Source organism: Microtus pennsylvanicus, chromosome 7, assembly GCF_037038515.1.
Source record: "Microtus pennsylvanicus isolate mMicPen1 chromosome 7, mMicPen1.hap1, whole genome shotgun sequence".
In the NCBI taxonomy this organism is placed as follows: Eukaryota; Metazoa; Chordata; class Mammalia; order Rodentia; family Cricetidae; genus Microtus; species Microtus pennsylvanicus.
This window is the reverse complement of record NC_134585.1, coordinates 39,379,829-39,402,731: the sequence shown is the minus strand read 5'-3', so window position 1 is coordinate 39,402,731 and position 22,903 is coordinate 39,379,829.

Below are 22,903 nucleotides of genomic sequence, written 5' to 3'. Positions count from 1 at the left end.
AGATGAATTGGCATCCTCTGCGATGACAGACTTGAGAGAGACTTTCTCCTCCATTTCATGCTGACCGCATGTGTCTCTGCAATTCATTTCACCAGATATCAAGTGTAGAAACATACCAAATACTTCAGGGAAGAGGTGTGATGAATCCACTCACAACAGAAAATAGCAAATACTGAAAATATACAGAAGCAGTCCAGTATGAAAGACAACTTGAATTTAACATGAATCACTTTTTACTGATCATATTTATTTTCTCAGATGGCAGAGATGGTTGCTTCATTCAGTATGACTTTACATCTCACTACAGATTTCAAAACTAATATACACTGTTGTTATTAGTCAAAATTAAAGAAAATGATGACAAATATTGGTGTGATATTTTACCCAGAAATAGTGTTAAAATTTGAGAGAAGTTTCTTTTTTCTGTTTCACTGAATTACTAGGTATTGATTCAATTAACACATACAGGAAAACTAATTATGCCAATCATTGAATTGTCTTTTGCTACTGTTCTTCATGGGGTCATTCAGAATTTCTGGAAGAAGCTATTAGATTGCTTTCTCTTTTTGTTTTGCACTTGTCATTTTAATTACGCATTTAAATTTTTAAGAGAATGTCAGAACTCTGTTTTCCATAGACATAGTTCCTATGTAGAATTTGAATGTAGAGTTTTTACTGGCTTTCATTTATTAACTTATAGGATTCTTAAATAACGACTTAATATTTCATTTAATTAAGTCATTGTCATGGATTAAAAATTAACTTATCAAAACTTCCTCTATTTTGTCTCTTTTATAGGTGTGTTTGTCATAAGGCATTATTAGGATACATTAACATTATAACAAACCAAGTAATGTTTTCTTTTAAAGGCACCTTTAAAAATCTACTGTAAAGATAGTTTTAATATTTTCACAAGTCTTGTTTTCTTTAGTGAATAAAGAGAAGAAAAACAGTTCATCTAACATGTAGTTTTTCAAATTTTGGAGACTCACGGTTATTATCATACATCATAAAATAACATGCTAAATGTAATCCAGATTTATACCTCTGACCATAGAAGAAATACAACACAGTAGAAATTATGGATAAAATTAACATCTATTGGGGTACACCTGCCTTCAACAAGTTGAAAGTGTTGATCCTGTATGTAGTAGAAGTCAAAGACCTCAAGCTGAAGTGAAAACAATGAGGACCCTAAGAGAAACATACATAGATCTAATCTACATGGGAAGTAGAAAAAGACAAGATCTCCTGAGTAAATTGGAAGCATGGGGACCTTGGGGGAGGGGTGAAGGGGAGGGGAAAGGCAGGGAAGGGAGCAGAGAAAAATGTAGAGCTCATAAAAAAACAATAAAAATTTAAAAAAGAATTAGCTTTAAATTGAAAGTTTGGAATACTTCCTTAGATATGAAAATATAATAAACATCGGAGATAAAATGTTGATAAACAACCATGAGAAAAGATGAAACCATTGTATCAGTCAATTCAAAACTAACACACCTAATATTTATGAATTATGTTGAATAATTTTGATAAAATTACTGGTGAATTAAAATTATAAATATATGAAAGAAAGAAAGAAAGAAAGAAAGAAAGAAAGAAAGAAAGAAAGAAAGAAAGAGGCAAGCAACCTGCCTTTGTGGACAAAATAGCAAGTCTGAAGACTTGAGTTTGATCTCCAAAATACAAAGGAAGGAACCAGCTTTCCAAACCTCTAACCTCCATACACACATGGGACAACATGTACAACTTTACTCATACAGGCATTCTACACCTTCCATAGCAATAATAAAGAAAGAAAAAAATGATAAAAAAAGAGTTATTAAAGAAAAATCACCTGTAAAATTGCCAAGTGTTTTTTTTTCCCCCTCTGTGGACAGGGGATAATGTTGTGAAAGCAAAAGTGATAGAGACTAGCAAATGTCAGAAGAGCTGGGGTTGGCAGGGCTCATATCCATCACTTAAAGTAAAAATGAGGGGATTAAGAGTTCCAGTCAAGATACTGAATGATAGCCTATATAAATAAACAAAACATGCTACTTGAAGAAATAAAGGAATGAGCAAATAAAAACAAAAAGTAAGATGAGAGATAACTAGAAGAAGTATGCTGAAAGTTATTATAATGTTCAGTACTTAGCTATCCTAACTTATAAGGCAAGCAATAACTACAGTCCATACACCAAATTAAACACTGAACAAATACATCATTCTTCTGTATCTTTTAAAGCAATGTATTTTGCTAACGTACAAAAAGGTGGCTTTTGTGATTGCGTTTTCATAGACACATGTCCCTGTGCATTTACTGTCTTCCTTCATTAGGCCCCATCATTCCCCTGCCTTCCTATGACTTGTTCCCCATTCCCATGAATTTGCTGTCATATCATATGCTATCCTTTTCAGTTCAAAGGTTCTCTCTTTAACGTTTATTTAAAGTAATTACAAATAATTACTTCGTGAGATCTTTCTCCTCATATTTCAGTGTATAGATTAGTTACAATTAATCCAGTCAATCTTTCATGCAACGTTTCTTTGCCACAGTGCCTATCATCACAGAATTTCACTGCCCAGCATCACAGATGTGAATTAGAATCTTGTACTTGCTCTTCCAAAGCATTAGGTGCTAATTGATGACAAACTTTCCTTTACAGATAAAGTCTCTCTGTCCTCATAGTTACTGTTATTGCCTTTGTGATAGACAAGCCTTTCAAGCCCTTGTTCAAGTCGGTTATCCAGCAAATCAGGATGGAGGATGAATTTTGTGCTTTGGCAACATACATTTCAAAACAACCTATGACCATTCCATGTACCTCATATATCAGAAATAGAAATACATCTATTTCTTGGAAAAGGGAAACATGTTCAGCATTAGCATGGCACATACCTTTAATCCCAGCACTTGAAAGTCAGAGACAGGTAAATTTCTGTGAGTTCGTGACCAGCCTGGTATACAAAGTGAGTTCAAAGACAGGCAGAGCTGGTATATATATATATATATATATATATATATATATATATATATATATATATATATATATATGCTGGTATATATATATATGTATATATATATGTATGTATGTATATAATTTAAATTTGTTTTAAATTTGTGATTGTTTGAAACTTTTAATAAAGAAAGACATACAGACAGTATAACAAACAGGAAAGGGTATGCTTTATACTCTGCCATTTCTGTTTGGAAAATTATTTGTCTCAAATATATTCAAATACCTTATGATCATTAAAGTTATCACTGAAATGCCATTTATCTTTACAACTCTTATGTACTATTTAAAAGGGGTGATGGCTCTAAGTCTCTAGCCTTGTTGATAGCAAAGTGATAAAAATCTTAAAATTTGCTTTTAAGTCTGTTCGCCAATTTAAATTCAAGCATTGTAATTCTGGGCTGAGGTCTTCGTTTCTAAATTTATTAATTACTAGAACATTGTTATCATATAGTGAACACTGGAAGTAGATGAAGGAGGACAAAGGAGTGAAAAGGAATGTAACCTTGCCGTTGCTGTGAGAAGTGGAAGCTTTGGAGATAGGTTTGCAGGTGATATATTCTAGTCAGATCATCTCCGCAGCAGAGGATGAAAGTCAGGGTATTGTGCTCTGCAGTTGCCCTGAAGTTCTAAAATTAGATTAAAAGACTAAAACAGCCCAGAAATTGATATCTTCTAAAATAAATTACTTGAGAGCTTCAGACAAGAAATCTGCTGATCATTTTTGATTTTGAATCACGCAGTATAAGAAGTAAGGATTTTACTTATAGGTTTGACAGTAAAAAAAACGAATGAACAGCCCTCTCAAATGACATTACTATGAAAGTGGATATCACACAAAAGCAGCAGCAGCAGCAGGTAATAGAGCAGGCATAACTAGGAGTAGCGACTTCATGCTTAGGAAAGAGGAGTTAGGGTGTTCATACCTCAGGGTAATAGATGAAAACCCATTTATTTATTTTATAGATAAATATTTTGGTTAAATATTTATTTACCAAATTTGTAAGTTGGTAATTTGGTAAATTTTGTACAGCAAATTTTTGGTGAATTCAGTACAGCAATGTACAGTTTGTTAGGCCACATATGGCAAACATACATTGTGCTTGACATTAGGAACCACTAAATAGAAACCAAGATACTGGGATTTCTGGTTAGGATGGATTAGATATTAAAAGTGAAAAGCTAAATAAGGAGCCTCAGACATAAATGTGTACATTTGTTTCATTGGCTCCATATCATATACAGACCAAAGCATCGGCAAAATGTTGTGCAGGTAAGTATGAATTGAAGTGGAGTGGCTGCCCAAGAAAAAAGTGCAAAAAAAAGCCCTCATTAAAAGATTGATAAAACAAACTCTGAGTAGTGCAAAACCTAGGTTCTTAAAGTTATTTAAAAACTAAATAAAATATATTTAGGCCATTTTTCTTAAATTATCATATAGAAAGATGAATAAAATGGACTGATTGGTGTCATAATATGAAATTAGAATAATCATTGAAAGCTATCATTTTCCTTAGGTTCAAGACTCATCATAGAAGTTATTTATGATTGTTATTATGCATACACAGTTGAGGATTTTATGTTCAAAATTCCCAATAAAAAGGCTACTCCAGAAATGACAAAGAGATAGTTTCATTTTTATGACTTATACAGTTTACAATATTATAATGCAATAGGATATTAGAACTAACATGGTTTATTTTAATATACCCACCTTCTTCCCATGAGCCTATATCTACATTTATATATTTTCTGTCTGTTTGTTAGCTAGTAGAATAACTTGCCTTTCATTTTAGTGTTAATGAGTAAAGACATATATTGTTCAAATGCTTTCACTGAAGATACCTTTTCCTACCCTAAAATAAACACAACAGTCAATCTCTAATTGTAAGGTCTTGTATGTTTCTTATAGAGCAGTATCATACCCATGACTCTTTCTCTAGGAATTCAGATGAAAACACAGGATAGGCTCCTCTCCAGAATGGGACGGACTCACACCAGTTCCTGGCTCCTTTCTACCCTGCTCTCTAGTGACTTGTTAGACAAGCTCAGGTCAAGTCACAAAACAAGAAATGGTATATGACAATGTGGCTACCAGCAACGGATAAAATCAGAAATGCAGAATATGGATGTTTATGTCTATTTACTCTGTGTTATTTTAAATTTCCTCCACTGTATATAGTAAAAGACATCTTCCTATGAAATCACAAATTGTTTTCAGAAAGAAGGTTTTTCAGGAAGCCCAAACTATTTGGCTAACACATACAATATCACCACAACTATTTGACAATCATTACAAATGGTTGGTTGTGTGTTATTGGACATTATGTATATTATAGTTATAACCTAAACTAGCTTGCACAATTTTTCTTATAAATAACTGAAGTACGAAATGCTACGTGTGCAACAGATTTGGTGAGCAAGCCCATCTGCAGCAGGATGGTAGCTGATGCCCCTGACCGATGCATAGACTGTGTTAGTGCTTTGTTTGAGTAATAGTTCTTTGGTGCTTGCCTTTTTTCCTACTTTTTTTTATTAAAAATAGATGTTTCTCATTCAGTACATTTTCATTAGTATTTCTTCTTTCTAAGCTTTTCCTGGATCCATCCCAGAAATTCGTAAATGGCCTCAAGGCTTTCCTTCCAGTTACACAATCACGTTTCCTCAGTTTGTTGCACCCAATTAATATTGCATCCACTACTACATAATTTCAAAAACTACTATATAACTTCAAAAGTTTTATGAATTAAATCGTATAAAGTAATATCTTAATCAAACCATTTAAAAGCATATATTCAGTAGAATTTCTAAGGAAATATGTCAGTAGACTTTATTGAAATCTCACTTAAAGAGGTTATTTGATTTTTGTTAAAACCATCAATTTAACACCAATCATAATTTTTAAATTCAGAGTACTGATTCAACTTTTATTCAATCTGCATAAAATTAATCAAGTGTGAGCCAAAATTCATTTCTGTTAAACTTCCCTTAACAGCTTAGATTTAAAGCTTCAAATTGCTATGTTTGTCATATTTTATGCACCAATTAAGACTTTGGAATAAATTTAGATAAAGGAAATGATATATGAATATAAATACTTGAGATTTTCATGGATCTATAGAAATTCTTACTGCATTTAAATTGTTAGTAAGTTAGAATGATTTGTCCATTTTAAAATCAACATAGAATCACAATAGTGGAAAATAATGCGTGAGAATAAAAATGGGCTTCAGATTACACAGTGATATTAATAAAAATCACTTTGATTTCAAATTCTTCAAATGCAAACATGATATACATTTTCAAAGGCCATAAGGATGCCCAAGAAAAGGCTTTTCTTTGGAAACTTTTTTTTTTTTGGTTTTTTGAGACAGGGTTTCTCTGTAGCTTTGGAGCCCATCCTGGAACTCCCTTGGTAGACCAGGCTGGTTTCGAACTCACAGAGATCCGCCTGTCTCTGCCTCCCAAGTGCTGGGATTACAGGCATGCGCCACCACCGCCCGGCTCTCTTTGGAAACTTTTGACCATTTTTACATGAGTCTTATTATATTGTATTGCAGGCTACTTCCCACTTTCTCTTCTATCAGATTCAGTGTGGTCGGTTTTATATTGAGGTCTTTAATCCATTTGGACTTGAGTTTCGTTCATGGTGATAGCACAAATAGCATCAAGTATCTTGGAATAACATTAACCAAAGAAGTGAAAGATCTATTTGAAAAGAACTTTAAGTCTTTGAAGAACGAAATTTAAGAGGACACCAGAAAATGGAAGGATCTCCCACGCTCTTGGATTGGTAGGATCAATACAGTAAAAATGGCAATTCTACCAAAGGCAATCAATAGATCCAATGCAATCCCCATCAAAATCCCAACAAAATTCTTCACAGACCTTGAGAGAACAATAATCAACTTTATATGGGAAAGACAATTTTCCTTGAAGAGGAGGGAAGACTATACTTACCAGTGGTATAAGGACAAATGTTTAGATTATTTGTAGTTATATGATAGTTCAATGAATAACGGTGATAGACTGTCTTCTAATATCCATGACTTCACTAACATGGAGTAGGTAGCTATGTTTCTAGTACCAGACCTGGTTTACCTCTTGTTGCATGGCTCTTCTGTCCATTTAAAGCCGTTGGTTTCAGCCAAGGCTTGCTTGCCATATTGCACCGTTAGGGTTATCTTGCCTTGCTCATAGTCAATGTGGTTCATAGGCACTAGAGCTGGATAGAACTTTTGGTTGCCACCCTTCTTTGCAAGCTTTCCTGATTCTTCTGGTACCATGAAAGACTGCCCATCGGGAACAGATTTTCAGATCAGTTTCAGCTGTGCGCTCTCTTGGACTTGTTTCTCAAGTGCGTGGTTTCTTATACTTCTGGTGGAGACTCAAGGGCAACAGAAATATATTTTTTGAGAGGGTGCTGGGCAACCCTGACCAACAAAACAAAAGATGGTTTCTCATGTCTAGTATTGGGAATTTTACTAGATGATCGTTCGTTCTTGAAAAAACATTGTCAACCCAGATTAGAAAAGTTCATTTTAAAAAATTAGTATAGGTATACACAGTTTATAACTATAATATTGTAAATATTGTTGTTTTTATTTAGGCAAATAGTTATTACTTATGGTCTTTAGAGACATCTTTATTGTTATTTCACCCTCCTAACTCTCTCTTCTTTACGTAGTTTCCCCTTTTCCTTAAAGACACCTTTTTCATACTTCTAAAATCATATCATTGTACCCCTCTGTTCGCCTTTACCCTCTTGACATTTTCTGTATTTATTTATTAATTGAGTAATTTTGATTTTCTATTAGGACCACACAATATTTAAATAAAAATGTAAGATTTAATTACATAATTTATGTGGCCCCTCTGTAAATGCAAACAGATCAATGTGTCTATTAATGATTTAGTAACATTGTTAATGATTTCAATTTTATATTTTTATGAATTAACATTACTTTTGCCATTAGTTTTCTCCAATTTAAAATGCAAAAAGAGTTAGTGATGGCTTGGGATGTAAAACTGCTTGTATACACATGATGGAACAAGAGAAAGGCTCTCCATGTGTGCTTTGACATATATTTACATATATGCACATACAAGATAAATAACTTTAAATATATTCATAAATAATTGTAATTAAAAAGTAAGAAAGGAGCACATAGCAAAGGGTAGCTATAATCCATCATTCTCCACCTTAAGTAATAATACAAATATGAATAAACATAAATACATTTTTATGTAGTATGGTGCTTACTCTGTTAACTCTGAATATTGTAATTATACAATACTACTTTAAATCCTAACATAGAAGATGGCATCTTGCAAGTTACATTTTTCTCTAAGATGAAAAAGCCAACTTTTAGATATTATTTATATTTAAGCCATCCATCCATCCCAGCCTGAAGGGAAAGCTATTTATTGCTGTTGCATATTGGCATTTATCCTGCCAAACCAGAAGGCACTCTGTCAGTGAGGTCTGTACTAGGAAAGATGGGAGTTAAGTTTCAGTTTGACTTGTTCAAAGCTTGTTCAAACACTTTAAGTCGTCACATATAAGACATTCACTCTCTCATTAAGGGAGACAGAATCTCAGCTGGCATCATCTGAGAAAACAGAAATTCCTTCAAGAGCCCTGAGGCTATAGCAATGACATCTCTGAAGCTACAAATATCTGTGTGATAACCCTTTTACTCAAAGAAAATGCATTACTGACTCCAATATATCCCTTCTATTTTTTTAAACAGAGGCAATTCTGTCTAGCAATATATTTCTGCCTACTGCATTGGAAAGAGTTGGCATGGTTATATAAGATTCCTTGATTAGAACTTTTGTTCATCTCTTTCTCTTTGCACTAGTACAGGAGTGCTACCTCAAAGATGACATATACTTGACAACTTTTGAGATATAACCAACTGCGAACTGTTTTTTTTTTGTTTTGAAAATTCTCTTTAAAATAGAGAAAAAACTAAAATCAAAACTACACAACTTGTTATTATATATCATAAACAATACAATATTCCATAGAAATATGTGTTTGCAAAAATTATAGTTTTTGATATAAACATTGATCATTCTTTAATCATTAAAAGCAACTATTTTTATCTTGTTATTTTACATTGCATCCTGTTTTATTATACTGTTCAGAAAAATCATATATATATATATATATATATATATATATATATATATATATATAATCACAAATGCATTTCTTATTCAATATTTATTTTCCAAACTACTGTTAAAGCACAATGTAGACTCTTAGGCAACAGTAGATTTAAGAACTTGGAGAAAGACATTCTTGTACATGTATTTCTTACGGCAACTGGATAGCTATGTAAATTTTTACCTGGTTAATATAAATCAAAAATGCTTAACAAATATTGATGCATGGAAGAATTCCTCATGACATGGAATATGTAAAATGTGTAAGACAGAGATGATAAAATGACTGTAAACCATACAATTTATGCTTGCTAATATGGTAGTAAAACCAGGATTATTGTAAATAAATCTTATGTTTTAGATTTATTATTATTTTTCTCTTTATTTTTCTATTAAAATGTAATTACACTATTTCCCCTTCTCCCTCTAAATAGTTCTGCATAACCTTCCTTATTTTCTTTCAAATTCATAGCCTCGTTTTAAATTAATTGTTGGTACATATGTGAATGTATGTACCAGTTAATTTAAAAATTAATTGGCAATTAATTAAAAATAAGTAGGATTGTAGCAGTGTGTATGTTTAGGGCTGACTGTGTGATATTGGCTGAGTACCTGCTGTGTTCGTCCCTGGAGAAGAGAATTTTTCTAGTTCTCAGCATTCTTTACTGCCAATAATTGTTTATATAGCATTGAATCTCATTACATAATCACAGTGTATATATGGCCTGTTTTCCCTTTAGGGTTTTAGGCATGCATATGTAGTTATGGCTGAACACTTGAATGGGACAATCTATAAGAGTGCTGAATCCCACAAAAGACATATTTCCTCAGTAGTCATTAGTTTGAAATTCTTCCTCTAGGGGTAAGGTATATTTTTCTTTTCTTTTTTTTTTGTGTGTGCGTGTGTGTGTGCGCGTGTGTGTGTGTGTGTGTGTGTGTGTGTTGTTTTCCTCTTTGTCTTGTTTTATTTTTGTGTTTCAAGACAAGGTTTCTCTACATAGCACTAGCTGTCCTGGAATGCACTCTGTAGACCATGCTTGCCTCGAACTTGGAGATCCACCTTCCTTTGCCTCCTACATGTTGGGATTAAAAGTAAGCATTACCACTGTCTTGGTCCACAGGGATTGTCACTGTGATTTCTTGTTGAGGTTTTATCTTCTCTGTCCTTTATAGATTACTGTTTGTCACAGCAAATACCCTGGTTTTCTGGTACTTTCCACATTTCCTAACCACTGTCGTAACGTTACCTGAGTCTTAGGTATAGAGGTTGTGTTATGAGTATGGAAGTTAGGCTTGGGAACATTATTGTCAGCTGTTCTCTGAATTTTCGTCAATTGTGGCTTTCTGTAATGGTCTCAGCCTCCATAATAATGAGATTATTTCATAAAGTGTGTGAGCTATACTTATCTGTAACTATAAGTATTAGAACGTAACTAGGAATTATGTTGATTTGAAATATCGGTTATCCTCTAAATACCATGGCCTCACCAACTATGGGGTATAGCTAAGTTACCAGCACCAGGCATAAATTCTAACCTATTAGGAGGGCCTTCAGCACTATCACAGAATTAGTGTTAATCCCCAGGTTATAAATGCCACAACTGCACGTTTAAGAATATCTTTCCGTGTTCATCTTTGTGGTTCACAAGATTTGTAGATGGGGAGTTCCTTGGTAGATATGGGCAAACTCATAGGAAAAACCTACAAAGAATCTCTGCTGGTTGAACTTTTGTCAAGCAAAAGTCATCTGGGAAGAAGTAACCTTAGTGAGAAAATGCCTCAATCAGATTATCCTGTAGGCAAGCTTTTGATTAATTTTCTTTATTAATGATTGATGTGTAGGGCCCCTCTTACTGTAGATACTATTAAGCTTAAGGATGTAGTTCCAGGTTTTATACAAAAGCAAGCAGACCGAATAAGTGATAGGAAGCAAATCAAAAATTAGGATTCCTCTATGATTACTGCTTTAGTTTATGACTCTAGCTCCTGATTTTAACTCCTGTCCTGCTTACTTTAATGATAGACAGTAACATGGAAGAATGTGCCAAACAAACTATCTCTTCTCAAGTTTAATTTATAATAGAAAGAAACAGAATAACACATTCATTCTAAGATGAAATTAACATGTATAATTAATGCAATAAGATAAAACAATCAAAATTAATAAAATAATAGAAGGAAGTTGTTTCTAACCCCAAAGATTCATTTGTGAGTTTCAATCCACCAGTCACCACTCTGTTTACAGGGAGATAGAAACTCTTCCTTATGACATAGATTAAAAGCTTTGTCTCTTTGAACCATGAATAAGGTCAGAAATCAGTGATTTAAAACAAGAATATGTAGAGACTGGCTTATAATGTTTGAACTGAGAGACAACTGAACACTTCAGGAGTGATGTTAGAATCTTTTCAGGAGGAATCTTAGTATCAATAAGCCTATAGGACAGATGTGTTTATTCCACAGGATATTAAATTTTAGCTTGTCTGAGTCAGTAGATGGGAATAATAAGAAATAATATATATAATATAAATATATAAAAACAATACATAAATTATATATATATGTTATCCAATAGGTGATGGTTTACCCCATATAACATACCATAGATTTGAGACAATGTTTATATTTTAAACAAATATTCATATCTATATGTAGTTCTATGTAGAAAAATATGAAGAAATAATTGCTTAGCAAACAATCTGAAAAAATACACACATTCACGTACACAAACACTCACACAATTCTTGGAGTTTAAAGACTGAATGACTCTGTCAATATTTTTATACTGAATCCCTGGCTAAATGGCTTCAAAATGTAAACTTGCTTCAAGATGAACTCCTTTCAGAGGTAATTGTGCTCTATATGATACACCCTAATGCTATGTTTAATGGACCAGTGTTTGGGACAGAAAGACTTATAGAAAGAAGATATACAGTCTTACAGAGAAAATACCATATACGTGCAAACGATGGGCAAGCAACATTCAAACAGGATAATCTTCCTGATGCATTGATGTTTGTCATCCAGCCTTCAGAAATATGAGATAATAAAGATGTATCCTTTTTATCTACTTAAAAAGAAGCACCTATTGATTTTCATGGGATTTGAATCTCAACTTCAGGTTTCTGTCTCTGCAGTTTCAATTATGCATACCCAAGTAAGAAAGGGACCTAGAATGCTGAATACAACTCAGATAAGAACACTAAATTAGACATTGCATATTAGTTACAACACCTTCTATAGGAAAATATTTTGATAAAGTAGTTCTTAACATATATAATTTATTTATCATTGAATGTGACATCAATGAACTATATTGTGAGCTATGTATCTCCAGACTGGCATGGATTGGTGAATGAGATCACTGTAAAATTTTTCTATAATATCAAGGCTATCTGGATTATGTAGACTACATATGGCAACTGCAGTTGATTTTCAATGAAAGAGAAAAAATTATTTTATTTAATTTTATAATAGTGCCTTTTTTTATCCAATAGGTATCAGTAAAGAATAACTTGCTTGCAGAGCTTAACAGTGACTCAATGTGCTACTTTCAGAACATTTTGAGTGATTCTGTTGATGAACTCCTGCATCCTATTATCCTCAGGTATCCTGAACCAATATCTAGAAAGCCTTTTAGCTCAATGCTTGGCGATACAGTGACTAATTTAAGCCAGAAGTGAACTAATGCCCAGAATTTGTACTTTTATGAACATTTTTTATTTAATCATGTTTTTAATATTTTAATTTATTTTGTCATAACTTAACAATTCAGCAGTGTAAAAATCATAAGAGTTATTTGGGATATTTCTTTTTATTTATGATGTACACATAAACGGAAGACACACATATGTGTAGGTAACCACAATTAATAAAAAAAAAGAAACCAGGAATTTGAAAAAAAAGCAAGGAGGGGTAAATGGAAAGATTTAGAAGGAGAGAAGGGGAGGGTGAAACGATGTAATAATATTATAATCTCAGAAATAATTAAAAATAGATATAAATAAATTAATTCAGTTAAGAAACAAAAATAATGGGTATTAATGTATATAATATTTTTCTAACAATTATCTTGTCTATTATACTTCTGTTATCCATCTCATCTGAACCACTGAGGTATTAAGAAGTATCTGGAGATGTCTTCATTTCTTACTAGGCTCCAAAAGATGTTATCTTCAGGTTATATAACAAAGAACAAATAAACAGAGAAACAAAATAAACAACTGTGCTTTTAAGGTTTGTGGCTTATTCGTACTGCTTTATTTGAATTTTTGAAAAAAATATGGTAAGATAATCCTAAAATTTATTCTAATAATTACCGAAGATGACCACCTAATTTTTCAATTTTTGTGAATCAAAGAGAAGGGATGTAACTCTATGGTACCATATTTCAACAGACTTGTTGTAGGATGTCTTACCTTTTTGGCCTTTTGAAGGACCCACCACCTAGCTCTCAAATAAATCACACACAGAAGCTTATACTTAGTTATGAATGCCAGACATTATCTTGGCTTGTTTCTAGCCAGCTTTTCTTATATTAAATTATCCCAAATACCTTTTGCCCCTAGGATTTTACTTTGTTTCTATATTCCTTTCTTTACTTCTTTCTCTGGCTCTTGCTGTGTAGCTGGGTGGTTGGGCCCTGATATCCTCATCTCCTTGGTTGCTTATTGCTCCTTTTCCTTGTTTTCCCTTCTATTTATACTCTGCCTGCCAGCTCTACCTGTTCTTGCTCCTGCCATGCTATTTGTCATTCAGTTCTTCATTAGGCTATCAGGTATTTTAGACAGTCAAGGAATCATAGCTTCACAAAGTAAAACAAATGCAGCATAAACAAAAGCAATTCACCTTAAAATAATATTCCCAACACAGACTAAACAAGACTTGGGTTTGATCCACAGACTAGGAAGACATGTGAAGTTTTTCTTTTCTTTTCTTTTCTTTTTTTGTCTAGGATATTAAATGCATATAATCCCAGACCTACAGGCTTGAATTAGAAGAATCAAGAGTCAGACCAGCTGGTATTATAAAGTCAGACTTTATCTGAAAAATAAGTTAATAAGTAAATCAGTAAATAGAAGTGAAAAACAATAACAAGTTAATCAAAACTGATCTCCAATCCAACTGTGTATACTTTGAACACATGGAAGCATTTCTGTATTTAAATAGAGCTATCAGAATGGTCTAATGATTTTGTCAGTTTTGCCAAAGAGAAGCAATTCCCAGAAGTGAGCCTTTGTTGACAGACAAGTTATAAAAACGACAAAGTATGCTAACGTGTTTTGTGAATATCCTCAAAAGATAACTCAGGGTTAACCAGTCAATATGTTTCTTTCTACATCTGCAGTAGCTTGTCTTCTATACAAGTATTCTCTTTCGTCAGTCTTCTCATGGCAATTTAAATACTGTCTTGCACACATTAAGTTTAATGATGTTTATGGAATTCATAATGTGTCACTTTATATAAATTAAAGAACTTAGATATTCATAGAGATTAAAACAACACATTTAGACACAACAACAACAATAACAACACAACAATAATGATAAATAATTTAGTTAAGGAAAACGTGCTTTAGCAATGAGACACGTGCTGAAAGGATTTAGCAACTATTATATGATCTTCATATTAGTGTTTATGCACAAAGTACATAAGCAAGTATAAGTACATTTGCCTGGGATTCCAGCAATCTTTTTAGTGTCTCTTAACACAAATTTTCCTATTAAGAGCTTTGTACCTAAAGATATTTTGATATACATTTAGGTTAAGACAGAAGCCCAATGTGAAAAAGTATTCCATTACAATATTTTGTTGTCTTAATATGTACTTACTCTCATGAAGTAAATTGAACAAATTTGTTTTTACATAATAGCAATAAATAATAATGAATATGGTTTTTGTCTATTGTCTCATATTTTAGTTTATTTATATAGTCTAAATCTGTAACTCCACCATTAGAGAGGCTAAAATTGATATGACAATAAGTTGAATGGTAATCTCAAACAGATGATTTTACTTTTAACTGTGCTTGACTAGGTTAGATCATTTATGCTAGGAAAAATAAATCTTGACATTTATATGGATAATTTTGTGGCTTACTTGTCAACCTTCCTGTGAGACGTGGATCTGATTAAACTCTGATTGAGAATGAGAACTGTGATACATTATTAATGAACTCAGGGTAATTGTGAAGTTTTATGACTTAGGGATCGTTTGAAATTGGTTCCATGGTCAGTTTGAGAAATTATGAGAATTCACCTTCCTCAGATAGTGCTGATAGCTCAACATTAGTCATGGTCTCCCCACAGTCACTGCCGAGACGACACTAATGACAGTCATTTTGTGGCGTGACCATGCATTAGAATGCATTTAGAAGAGCATGAAATGTCAAATATTGGAGTAAAGATTTTTCAGCAGTTCTTGGCATTAAAGTCTTCATATTCCCAGAAGTTTAAATAAGTTTCTTGAAATTATGAACCAGCTACGGTAATCATAAAATGAGTGGAAAACATGTAGATTAAAAATCATTTAAGATATTTTTAAAGTATTTATCAATTTGCACGCTTAAAATCATTTTGCCTATCAAACAGTAGGAAAGCAACATGAAAGTAAAATTTCTCTTTATATGACTTTCATATCAATAAATTGATTATTCATAGTTTCAATATATATATTGAAATATATATGTATACAAATATATACATATATATAGCATAAGTATTTTAAGTCTGCTGAGATATTTCTTCAAACAGCCACGTAACATTAGTAAATTTTAACAACAAATAGTTTATAAGATTATTATAGTGTAGAAAAATAGCAAATTATGACTTTTGAGTAGTAGAAAATAATAAATAGGGACACAGGTTTGGAAATGTTTGGAATATTTGTGGTTTCAAAATGTTCCAGTTTCTCTTTTTCTAAATGGGTGTGGAAGAGCAGAAGGAGGAACAAGGGTTGAAGTACTTTCTATGAACAGTCTGATGAGCCTCCCTGTAAAAGAATTAAGGATTGTTTTTAGAATTGTATAAAACACTAAAATGATCATTCTAATACAACAAAACAAACACAGAAATTGTTTCATTATCAGATCAACCATGTGCTGCTACATAATAAAAATATGAGATTGAAAACAATATTTAAATTGCTTCATTATACATAGCTATTAATATGAAGAAATTCGATACCATCATTGTAATAACTACTTTCAGAATTAGCTCAAAATGCTTTCCGGAAGACCTTAGTCACCTGTTGAATCTTTAAAGCAGACTGTTTATTTGTATATGAGGTTCTACTGATTACATGAATTTTTAAACATGAGTGATAGAGATACATTATTTGTACAACTAAAATAAAGTCAAAGAATCTAAAGTACACATGAATGTGAAAAGATGCCAAATTAGTGTTTTTGAAATACTGAAATATTTTCATCTGGAAATATTTCATTCCATGGTTTCTCAATTTATTAAAAATTTGAGAACTTAATTGGTTTTCTTTCATATTATGATGGAGGGAAACATCACAGGACTAGCATGAAACCTGACACTAGAGAGATTCCTAGGAATCCACAAAATGACCCCATCTAAGACCCTAGGCAATGGTGGAAAGGGTGTCCAAACTGGCATTGTCCTATAGTCAGATAAATTAATATTTTAAATATCACCATAGAACCATCATCCCCCAACTGATGGAAAGAGAGGCAGGGACCCACAATGAAGCAGTGAGCTGAGCTCCCAAATTCCAGTTGAAGAGTGGGAGGGAGTGTTGATAAGCAAAGAGATCAAGACTATGGGGAGGGGGGAAACCATTGAAACATTTACCTAAGCTAAAGGGAGCTCACCAACTTCCGCTGGATAAAGAAGGAACCAGCATATGACCAAACTGAACCCTCTGTATGTGGGTCACAGTTGTTTGACTGTGGCAGACTGTAGGGCCACTGGCAGTGGCACCAAGATTTGTCCCTACTGCTTGTACTGGCTTTGTGGGAACCCATTCTCTCTGGATGGATACCTTTGTCAGACTAGATAAGTAGGGAGGGCCTTGGACATTCCACAAAAAAATGTGTCCTACCCTCTCTGAGGAGTGGATGGGAGAGTGGAATGTAGGGGATTGGAGGAGGGGAGGAAATAGGAACTAGAGTTGGTGTGTAAAATGAAAAAAAGATAGTCTGTTTCCCCTTAAAAAAATTAAAACAATTGATACCACGAAGAAAAGAAAACATAAAAGAAAATGAATAAAAAGTCAAAAACACTTGTGGCCATTTTGGCAAAAAATCATTTCTTTAGGGGTTTTTATACTTTAAACCAACACAAATCAATCTCTCCTTGAAGACAAAAGTTTTTGTCTTGCATGCTTCCACAGCTGTTCAGTCCCAACAAAACACTCAGAAGCTTATATTAATTATAAACTGGTTGTTCTATTACTTCAGACTTATTATTTACTATTTCTTACATCTAAAATTAACCCATAATTCTTATCTATGTTTAGCCACTTGGGTTAATATTTTACTACTCAGTGAGACATTGCCATCTTACTTCTTCTGCATCTGGCTGGTGATTGCATCTCTCTCTTCCTCTTCCCAGAATTCTCCTCATCTTGTTATCCTGCCTTATACTTCCTTCCTGGATACTGGCTACACAGCATTTTATTAATGAAAGATAGATTAAATATAATACTTTAGACTCACAAAGATAGGATAGATGATAAAGAATTTTCTTAATTTGCCAAATGTAAATGGATAATGTAACTATAGTTCTTGTTTGATAACTTTTGTTGTATGTAATCTTGCTGTGTTAAAGTTAAAAATCGTCCTTTTGAATTAGACAGAAACAGGGAGTTGATGTGAGATTCCCCTCTGTATGCTATGAATATGTTTTATTGCAATTGGTTAATAAAGAAACTGCTTTTGGCAGATGGCTTAACTGAATATAGCCAGGCTGGAAAAGATATATAGAGAGGGTAGACGGAGTAAGAGATACATCATGTAGATGGACGCCATGGAGACAGACAAGCCAGAAACTTGTCTGTAAACCAAGAGCTTCATGGTAAAATATAAAATAATATAAATGTGATAATTGAAGATGTAAGAGTCTGCTAGAAATACACTTAAGCTATTGGCCAAACAGTATCTCAAATAACATAGTTTCTATGTGATTATTTCGAGTTTTGGTGGCCGGGAATGATAAAGCAATTTCTACCTATAGAGGCAGAGTCAAATGTTCATGTTGATTATCTGTTACAATGTGATTTGCAGAAGCCATTCTTCCAGTCATAAGCTTTCAGTTGTAAAGTTTCTATACTATTAGTAAATTTGTATAAACTTTGCTATGAAGGATGTGTGTGGGTGTGGGTGTATGTGTGTGTGTGTGTGTGTGTGTGTGTAAGAGAGAAAGATCAGAGAGAGACAGAGAGACAATGAGTCGAGAAGTGGGGGAAAAGAAAAACTAACCAAGAAAAACGTTGATGAGACAATTGTAGGCTTAACAATTCAAATGGAGGTGATATTGACCACATCCTTTTGGCTGGCACTGAGAAACAATCCATTAAGCTGTTGTTTGTGATTGCCACTCATGATCACACTGTGCTCAACCTGACCCTCTTCCGTGGTGAATTACAGCTCTTTCACAGTTTTCAGGTGCTCTGGGCCTGGCCACATCAAAGCTCAGTGGTGCAATCTGTCTTCACTAAGCTGCTTCAAATGATCTAGTGGAGAGGGCATCTCAGCACTCTGTTGGAGGTTTATGACTCCTACAGCAGTTGCTGATGATGAGTGTTTCTGGATAGAAACCTTACTCTCATCTTCTCATGTCCTTTCTTTACTTCCAAAATCAGCTTTTTCTACCTCAAAAAATGTTCCTCTGGCCACTACTACTTAATCACACTGAAAGTGTATGCATATTCTTTGACAAAAGGAAAGCTAAAAGTCCTTCCACCATTGCACTTCCTCCATTCCTTTCCCTCGAATACAAATGTTGTTATAGAATTGCTAGCTTCCTCTTAAGAAATAAAGAAGAGTCTAGAATTTTAAGTTAACCAATTAATTGTTTCCCAAAAAAAACAATGCTGGGGCAACAATTATATAAATATTATTCATTGGTGAACAAAAGTAGAAGAAATGGCTCAGGCAAATGAATGTAGAGAAAGTTGAAAGATAAAACCATATTAGAACTTTTATTGTAAAATATGATCTTAATAATATATTTAAGTTTACTGACTTCTATTCTTTCTCAATAATAACTAATACAAGTATGATATGTATCATTTTAATGTTTTAACAGCTATGATAAAATAATTAAATTTTATGGAAACATTTAATTTAGAAATCAAATATTATACAACATTTAAACATTATTAAAGTTGTGTACATTTTTTCTAGCTAAAAACCTTATGATGACGGTTAATCTTTACTGCTTACTTGACAGAGTTGGAGTTGTCTATGAGATTAGTAAACCACATTGCCTTAGGTATACCTGAGAATATGCTGAGAACTCTCATATAATGGATTGATTAAGTTCTTGGGTGGTTCAGGATATGATGATGTAGTTGGCAAGTAGTAGAAGTTAGAGCAAAGAAGTGTGGGAGAGTTGAACACCATATTCCTTGGGCCTCTTCCTCTCTACTGCCCTGTTCTGTGTTGTTATGTCATGAATTGAATTAGTCTACCACACCTTCCCTATCATGAAGAGCTAACATAAATTCTCCCATTTTCAAGTGTTATTTTTGGTTATAAAAAGGCTGGAAACTACAATTTTGTTTGTAGGGCATCTTAATTTGGTGGCTAGTTTTTTAAAAATTTACTTGAATTTTATATAAATTTATAACATTTATTGCTGAAGATGTAAGTTTAAATGTTTCTAGCTTTCCAAAGACATTCAAAATTTTTCAAGTAACCAAAATTATTGTTAAATTTAAATTGAAATAATTAAATTTAGACTTAATATTTATTAAACATTTAAGTATGTTTCATCCTAAATTGATAAAATGTCAAGTGTACTTCATCAATATAAAATTAGATAACATATCTCTGGAGTCTTATATTAAGTAAATTTCATCTATCAGAGGAAATGAGCCAGTTTGCTGTCTAATAAATTATTTGCTATTTCTCCAAGTTTAGTAGTGAAATTCATTCTCTTTATGATAAGCTGTAACTTACAATGCATTAGTCTCCTAAATTTGTCTTCTCAAATGCTTATGGCCTATGCCAGTTCTCCTCTCAATACATCATGCTTCCAGCATCCTTTCTCTTTTGAAAGTGTTATCTGATCTCATTGGAAATTCACTCATACGAATACAAAGATAGATTTTCAAATCTTACCACAAAGTCCAGTGTATGCTGGCAAATATGTGTCTTCAAGAGTACAGTAAGCTTCTGAGGTTCCACAAATTACATTAAGTAGCTCCGTTTACAGTAACTTCCCCTAAAAGCAACCACTGGGAAGCACAACATGCGAAAGAGAAAATCAATTATGGTTCAATAACGCCACTCTCCCAATCAATTAGAAATTAACAGAAGTGCTTATTTACAGGAAGTCGGTGGCATGGTTTTCTGATAGCTAATTTATTCATTTGTGGACATCAAGCATCATTCATTTGGTTGTAAAATCATAACAGCTAGAGTCGTCTGAGGCAGAGCATACATTTCTGCAAACAACTCTGAGGTGATTTCTAAGAACTGTTTTGTTGTTCCGTATTGTTCTATTTAAATGTGTATTGATATGTGTTTAAAGTCTTAGGGAACCTTGAATACAAGGGAGAAACAAGGGAAGGAAATGAATCTTAATTATTTTGTAACTTTTGGTAAGATGTAGTTATAAGAATTTATGTTAGTGGGCATCATAGCACATTCCTTTAATCCCAGAACTAGGGAGGAATAGGCAGGCTAATATCTGAGTGTGAGGACAATCTGGTCTACAGAGTGAATTCCAGGACAGCCAAGGCTTTTCCACCTAGATTAACACAGTCAGAAATAATTCTCAAAGGCATTTCAAGTATCTAATCCAGTAGGTGAACTTAGATCCCGTCAAGTTTACAGCTATCAGTAACCATGAAGAACATTTTTTTTCAGGCTCAGTACTCACAAAATAAAATAATGATGATTTTAATAATAATAATAATAATACTTTTTTCCCTTACAGATATATGGGGTGGTTTGAATGACTTGGTCCCCATGGTTTCATATATATAGATAGCCACTTACCAACTGGTAGATTGTAGGGAGGAATAGTATGCATGGCATGGTTGGAGAAGGTATGTTACTGGGAACGGTAATGAAGTTTCAAAACCACATACTTGGTCCACTCCTGCTTATTGCTCATGCCTGTGTAAGCTCTAAACTAGTGCTCCAATGCCAGGCCTTCCTGCTGCCATGAATCTGACAAAGATGTTCATGGACTCACTCTCTGAACATGGAAGGATGAATTAAATGCTCTCATTTTCTAAATTACTTTGGCCATGGTGTCTCTTCACAGAAACAAAACAATAACTAAAGCAATGTATCAAATGAAAATTTATTTCTTCAAATTCCAGGATTCCCACCTCGAAAATCCTAATGATGACAAGTGACTACATGCTGTTTCAAAGCATGACTAAGAAAAGATCAATACTTTGATTTTTATAAAGGATTGTACTAGGCTTTTTTTAAAGATCTGTTTACTGATGAAAATGGTATGACTTTTAAATTGGCAATGATAATTGTGCTTCAAATGTTATCAATTAAATAAAATTGATTTGTTCTTCATTCCTCTGAAATCTTATTAAAATTTTATGCAACTAATAAAGCTTTGAATAAAGCAGAGCCCTCTCATTCCCTTAGAGTTATTTGAAATTTTTATTTAGGATGGATTAAATAATACACAAGTATTATTTTCATATTGCACTTCATGATTAAAGTGTTATGAAATTTATAAAAACTATAACAAAGACATACTATTTAATTCTATTATATTCCAGAAATATAAGACCCATAGGGGACTGGGCTGAGGCTGTGGCAATAAGACAGAAGGAAGAGTTAGGAGAACTGTGGATGTAATATGAAATGAAATTAATAAATAAATTAAAATTAAAAATAATATTAAAAAATATGACAATAGAAAAATAATATATCTTGAATTTATTTCAAATGTTAAAGATATTTTTCTTTGGTTACTTTAATTTGTATTAATAGAGGTTACTATTTCTTATCATTACCTTTAAAACTGCCTAATAAGACAAAATTTATTGTTATAAATCTCTTACAAATAAATTATGTATTTTTTATTCAGACTGTAGAATAACTTGCTTTTGCTCAAATCCAACTAGACTTGCTGGTTTAATATTTGGTTTTCTTTTCTGTCAGACACAAACTGCAGTCGACATTGATAGATGGTGTTCAAAGTCTTGTAAAAATTGAAGTATAGGATTTCAATATATTTGTCAGCCAGGTAAATAATAAGATATTTATATATTTTTGGCCTATCAAATGTATTTTCATTTCAAATGAAAAATCCAGCTCACATGAAATTAGAACTGACTTGTTAACTATTTTCCAAGATTCAGCAGAATTCTTTGTAGAAATATTAGAATCTGAAAAAAATCTTCATATTTCAATGTACTTTGAAAATATATTTTAGATGTATTAGCTGTGATTATGTGTTTTCTATAGAAAGAAACCTTTGAACAAAAACATGGCTGATGTAATATTCACTATTAGACTCATTTAATTTTTTTCAGAGATGCACAGTAAACTGTGCTTATC